A 6,909-nucleotide genomic window follows, 5' to 3' on the forward strand; every position below is an offset into this window, starting at 1 on the left:
GGCACGGGTTCAATCCCTGGTCAGGGAACTAAGATTCTACATGCTGTGTCGCACAGCCAAAAAGTTAAAAAAAAAAAAAAATTAAGTATTTTATTATTATAGCTAAAAATGTAATAAATTTCTGAAAGTTTTCCTGCATATGTACTTTTTTAAAAGGCGATGGTATCAATAGATTTTATTTCCATCTGATCTGAAAAGGAAGGACACTTCTTTTAGAACAGAAAAATAATAAATGATACATATATCCTACTTTACTACTTTACAAGAAAGCACAGTAATTTCAAACGATTCATTGGGGAACACAGAGACCTATACTTGACCAACTTAGACTGATGGAATACTGCCCTCTCTTTACACATTTTATTCCACCCATTTATTCAACAATTATTTCGAGTAGTTACTATGTTCTAGTTGCTTGGGATATAGCAGTGAGCAAAATAAAGATCCTTGCTCTGCTTTTGTAGAGCTTTCATTTGAGTGGGGAAAGATAGATAATAACTATATATATTTTTTACAAGATGATTAGTAATATGGAACAACTTTTAAACTGAGTGAAAGAAGGCTGATCTAGAGTGTGATGCAGGAGGTTGCAATTTTAAAAAGTATCCTCAGGGTAATCTCTAATAAACTTAATCATAAAGATTTAAATCATGAAGGTTTAAAAGAAGTAAGGGAGTTAGCCAAACACACAGCTAAGAGGGCATGTCTGGTGTTTTCCAGGAACAGGAAGGAGGTCAGTGTGACTGGAGTGAAGATTGAGGGAAGGAAGGAAGGAAAGTGGGAGGGGGAAAGGGAAGAAGAATAGTAGAAAGGAAGATTTTGTTTCAGAAGTAATTACATCATTGAAAATGTAATTTACATTGACCTGAATCTCCGGAAGGATGAATTCCCCCAAAGCAGCAGTTGGACATGAAGGACATGTACTACAGTATTCTAATATTCCAGATAAATGTAGCATAGGCTCCAATAGAAATTTTAAATTTGTATTTTTGGTTGGAAAGCTATTTTGGAAAGGAGAAAGGCGAACTGGCATAAATAGCTTAGTTCAATAATAGAGCTGAAAATCTATCTCTTTATCACCTATCTATATTTCATCCCTCATGGCAACAGATATCTGTTCACCTACCTGGCCCATTGCAGGAGATTGTAAAAGAACAAAAGCACCAGATCTGGAGTAGTTTGAATGAATCAGGAATGCAGCAACCTGCATCTGTCTGATATCCCTGAGACCAAAATATTACTTTCAAGAATAAGAAAATGTCAGTCTATAGAAAAAAAAGACCTGCCTCCTAGTGAGCAGATGAGTAGCTATACATGGAATCCTAGTTTAATATTGCTGTGTTTCTTTCTGCTGCTTCTTTTTGCTTAGAGTAAGGTCAGTAACTTTAATTGGAGTTTAGTAAATGTCAACAATAAAAAATGATAAGTGTATTTGAAAACACTGCAGTTTATTTAAATACACACATATTGACTGCCAACTGCAAAGAAAACAACAAAATTGTCAGGCTTAACTATTATACTGAGTACTCAACCCTGGAAAAAAACTTGAGTGTCTCCCCTAACAAGAAGCAATTTTCAATTAACAACTTTACTGAGCATTTTACAGGCATTAGCTCATGTATTCTATACAACAATTCTGTGAGGTGGGTACTATTTTTCTTTTTCTTCCTTTTTTTTTTTTTTTTTTTTGCTGCACCACTCGACTTTTGGGGATCTTAGTTCCTGACCAGGAAGAACCCACACCCCCTGCAGTGGAAGGTGGAGTCCTAACCACTGGACTACTAGGGGATTCCCCAGGTGGGTACTATTGTGGTCCCATTTTTAGTAGATGAGGAAACGAAAGCATAGAGATTTAAGTAAGTTGCCCAAGGTCACTCAGATAGCAAAAGGTAGTGCTGGGATTTGAACTGTAGTGTCATAGGTCCAGAGTTGGGCTCTCTACCAATACCCCATACAGCCTTTCCAATGGGCATGTGTGTTTACCATGTACTTACACACTGTACCAAACTCTGTTCATCCATTACCTGATCTAACCCCCTCAACAAACTTTGAAACTCTGAAGTAGGGACTATTATAATATCCATTTTTATGGATAAATTAACCTGCCCAAAGTACCAAAGCCACAACGTTAGGAGGCTTAGACTGAGTCCGAGGCAGCCTGGTTTCAGCCTCACATTTGTTACTACCAGCCTATGAAGTCTCCTAACCATGCTCTATTTTTTTCTTTTTTTGTTTTTTTTAATTGATGTATAATTGATTTACAATTCATTTTTTCTTTCTTTTTTCAATGTTTCTTAAAGGTTTATTTCAATAGTCAAGATTTATGTTTGTTCTGGGATTTCCCTGGTGGCCCAGTGGTTAGGACTCCACCTCCGCTATGGTGGGTGCAGGTTCAATTCCTGGTTGGGGAACCACTTGCTTTCTTCCACTAGGTTGTCTGCCAAGATATGGGTTTGGAGGCTCAAGTGAAGACCATTTCAGAAATGTATTTTGTATGTCATCCTTAGTTCCATGCAAGAAATGAGCAAAAATCCTGTGTAAAAGAGGTATTGTATTATCCCGTGATCCTTCAAATGCATTTAGTTCATGGATGAGAAACTGTCCAATGCAACTACAGGTTGACCAGATTCTGCTATGAGGACAGATACTGTATACTTACATTTGTTGAATTCCAAATACTCCTGAATTAATTCAATAATTAAAAGGTTTTCATGAGACATGATGGTTGGGGTTCACTGTCATCATCAAGGGCGTTGAAAACTTCAGCTCAAATTCTTGCTTTTAAATGCCCTGATACTCCTCTTTTATCCAAGATGTCCTTTGAAACGAACTTCAGCTCAGCAACAGTCGCCATTTTTCAACAGCAGCCAGAGCCGCACCTACAATCCATTTTTTCCTGATGACGTTTGTTTTTGCTTCCAAGAGAACTGCTTCACATAGTGGTATGTAGGATAGTGATATCACATGGGATTCGATAACAAAATCAGTTATCAGATTTGAGCTTTGAGATAACGCTAATGGGAAAATGCTTTGGGGAAAATACTAGTTCCCTAATTACTTATGGGATTGTTTTGTAAAACCAAAAAACAAAAAACCGAAAAAACCCCAACCAAACACATTGATGCATGTAAAATAGTTCCTAAGAGATTATACAATTATCTATTAAGTTAAATTTTGTTAATACCTTTACCTTTTTTTTACAAGAAAATTTTGAGAGTCAGAGTAATTAATGTGTGATGCAAATGTGCTTAGTAAGCTCTGAGTTAACAGAGATCAACAAGAAATGCAAATACACAGAACTTCCCTATGGAGTCAAACACAGGACACAGTGTAGACAATTTATGGTGCCACAGCCAGATAAGGTAAGTCCTGGAGCATAAAGTCAAGAAAATAAAGGATCAATTATCCTTCTTTTTAGGGACTTAGTCATCATGAGAAATTTTTCTTGAAGGATGAAAGACTCACTAGTCTGAATCCATGCAAGTGCTCTTAGATCACAGGTAGTTAGTATACTCAGAGTGGAATAAAATGGCATGCTGCTTTGGGTCATTCACTGACTTGTTGAATATTTATTGAGCAAATCACTCTACCTGGATTGTATAAAACATCAAGTTAGGACCTGTGGGAGATAAAAAGAGGTAGATGACTTAGATTGGTCCTAGCCCTTGTAGATAGAAGACAGAGGTAAAAAAAATTCTTCCATGCCAAAGCTGTCTATGAATGGTATCGTATTGGAGGAAAAGACCAGACTGTTTTGTAACATTAAGATAGCACACCCCACTGTGGATTGGGAGAAAAAAAAATTTCTCTTAAGGGGAGGCCAAATAAGATAAAGGCCAACTGTGGACACTTGACCATGGGTTGCAGTCCCACCCTTTCAATCTCTTTCCAGGACTTTCCTGGACCTAGCTTTATCGTTGCTTCTGGAGTTCATAAGATGGTAAATAGTCCTGTATAGTAATTTCCCAATTATTCCCGAAGTTAGCTAGAGCTAGCATTATTTACAGGCAAAGTATTCTAACAGTGGTAGGGAGAAACAGGTCACAGGAAGACAAGTCAGGAGGTTATTGCAGTATTCTAAGTGAAAGATGATGACACCCTAAATGAGCTTGAAGACATTGGGAAGGAGAAGATAGATTAGTTACTGATATCCAAGGCAGAATCAATAACTCTTACTAATCTAGTACAGTGATAGGACAGTGTGGCAAAGATAATTGCTATATGTTCACAAAACTTACATCCTTCTGGGCACATTGCTAGACCATGATACCTAGCCCCAAATATCGAGGTGGTGTCATATGACAAATTCTCACCAACGGAATATAAGTAAAAGTTTTGTGTCGGTCCCAGTCTGAGGCAGTTAAGAGCAGATATACTTTTTCCACCTTCATTGCTGTCCATACAGTTAGAAGATAGGACTCTCAGTTGACAGTGTTTTGAGATAGATGAAGCTTGACTCCTTGAGTCACCGATTTGTGGTTTTTCACTTTTATCGTGAAATTGTCTTCAGTAAGTATTGTTTTCTAAGGAATCCAAGGTACCCCTAGTTTCTGACATGTTGTGATATTTTTATTATTTTACTGTTCTGGAACCAGTTTTTACTACTTTTCAGCTAAGGTATTACCACACCATCTCTGTTCCATAACTATGCAGGCACAAATTGCAAGTTTACAATTCCCACGTGTGTCTGGTTATTTCCTATTCAGTGTTCTATATCCTTTCCCATTGAGGAGGGAGTCTTTCCGGTGTCCTGCTTCTATGCAGGCATCTCAGATTCAACTGCTTGCTTCATGCAGGTTCAAGGCTATGTCTGCTTTCTTCACCTAGATGTTAAAACCACAATTACTTAGACATTAAAGAAAATATTCAGATTCAAGATCCTCTAGGGACATAAAATGGAAAAGGCTTGAGCTTGTTATTATTGACTATAAATGCCCTCTTTATTTCTGGGATTTTCTTTCTATTTGTTTTGAGCATGTTGAATGTCTTCTTATATTCTATACCACACATTTTTTTTTTTAAATTAAAAGGGTTTCCTACTAACTCAGTCTGCTAAGTCATCAGAAACAAAAATACAGGAAGTCTTTTTTGGCTATGTTTACTTGAGGGCTCCCTTAGACATACAGGTGGATATGTTTAATACTTAGTGGGCTATATGGGCCTGAAATTTGGAAGACAGGTCTGAGATGGATCCACAGAATCAGAATAGAAAGAATAAACTCACCTGGATTGACCATACAGAGTAAGAAAAGAAGACAATAAAAATAATGGGGGCTTTGAGAAAAACATCAATATTTAATGAGTAGAAAAATAAGGAATGATTAAGGGAAGGTTAGAAAGAATAAGTAAGAGTAAATGAAAGTACCAAGAGAAATTGGTTGTAATTGTTAAATCAGTTTCAAATGTAAAGCCAAGCCCTTCAATTTACAATAAATATTCAAATGAGAAATAAAAAATGATGCAGGTTTGAATAAATCCTATGAGATTCTTGGACACAAGGAGGTCTTCAGCAGTAGCTGAAGAAGGTAATTCCAATGCCTTTGGCCATAGGTAGTATAACTTCTAAATGGTTTCCATGTTTGTGATGCGGGCCATAGGGTCTTCTGTTGTGACCCAGTGGCATTCTGTTGGAGCATTAGTGTACGCTTTGCTCACAGCCTAGTCTTGTAAATGGAACAGAGGATGACCTCACAAATCACAAATAGACACTCAGTTGCTAAAGTCCGTTCCCTCTGCCAGGTTCTCCTTCTTTCCTTTTTCCCAGTTCTCTCCTTTGGGAACATGAGATCAATTTGAGAATGAGAGGATGGCTTAGAGGCTGCACTGCCACAACTAGGACAGATCGCCCTGCAGCCCTCTGTCTGGTTTGAGTGTGCTGTTTTGCCGGCAACTGTTTATCCTACCATTCCTGATAGGCCTGAATCCAGATGCACTGGCTTCGTTTTACCATTTCAAGGGCAAAAATCAAGAAGTAGAGATGTTATCAGTAATGCTGCTGGGGGCAGAAGAAGATTAAAATAAATTTTCTAGATATAGTAATAAAAGGTTAAATTACTGACCACAGTTTCAGCAGAAAAACAGGTGAAAGGCAGACTATAATGCATGGAAAAATAAAGTTGAGGAGTTAGAGAAGACTGGGAAATGTTGCCACTGAAATATGTTTGGCTGAGGAGAAAAGAGAAATAGGCTGGTGGCCAGAAGAGGAAGTAGGGACCAGGAATGTTTGTTTGTTGTTCTTATTTGATGATTGGGTCTTTTGTACATGTTAGTAACTAAGGAGAAAGGGTCAAAACAGAGGGAAATACAGTGGAAAGGGGGATTGGTGAATTAAAAAGGATGCTAAAGGGAGATGAACAGCAAGAATACAACTTTGGGAGAGTCTCAGAACATCATCTGGTCAATGCTCTCTTTTTTCAAGGATAACAACAAAATTCTTAATACAATAATAGGTTTTGGGAGTTCCCTGGTAGCCTAGTGGTTAGGATTCTGGGCTTTCACTGCCATGGCTCGGGTTCAAATCCCTGGTCAGGGAACTGAACTCCTGAAAGCCATGAGGCATGGCCAAAACACAAAAAAAATAGGTTTCAAATCTACTTTGTTAACTAGTCAGTTGGCTTTAATTTCTTACCTAATAAGTTTTCTTAAATTTCTCTTTGACATTATTTGTGTAATTTGTGTCAATTAATGAAATGCTTTTGATGTTTATTAGTAGAAAACCCCAAAACATCTTGTTTTCAAGAATTTATTTTTACAGTCCTAAGTTCCTATAACCACTTTTCTCCTATCACATATGCTCCTCTCATGTAAAAGTTTTATTTAAAAATAGGTTGTAATTCAAAATCAGATAAATTAGCTTAAAGGACGAACAGGATTAATTTATGTTTGTGTATTTATATTATTAGTTCCAAA

The 6,909-nt window shown here is 37.2% G+C and overlaps 1 pseudogene; it reads right to left on the reverse strand.

Annotated features, from left to right (window-relative positions):
- Positions 1 to 2,358: 2,358 nt before the first annotated feature.
- Positions 2,359 to 2,854, reverse strand: LOC130848837 (centrosomal protein 20-like; annotated as a pseudogene).
- Between the last annotated feature and the right edge of the window lie 4,055 nt (positions 2,855 to 6,909).

This window comes from Hippopotamus amphibius, chromosome 3 (assembly GCF_030028045.1).
Source record: "Hippopotamus amphibius kiboko isolate mHipAmp2 chromosome 3, mHipAmp2.hap2, whole genome shotgun sequence".
Classification (NCBI taxonomy): domain Eukaryota; kingdom Metazoa; phylum Chordata; class Mammalia; order Artiodactyla; family Hippopotamidae; genus Hippopotamus; species Hippopotamus amphibius.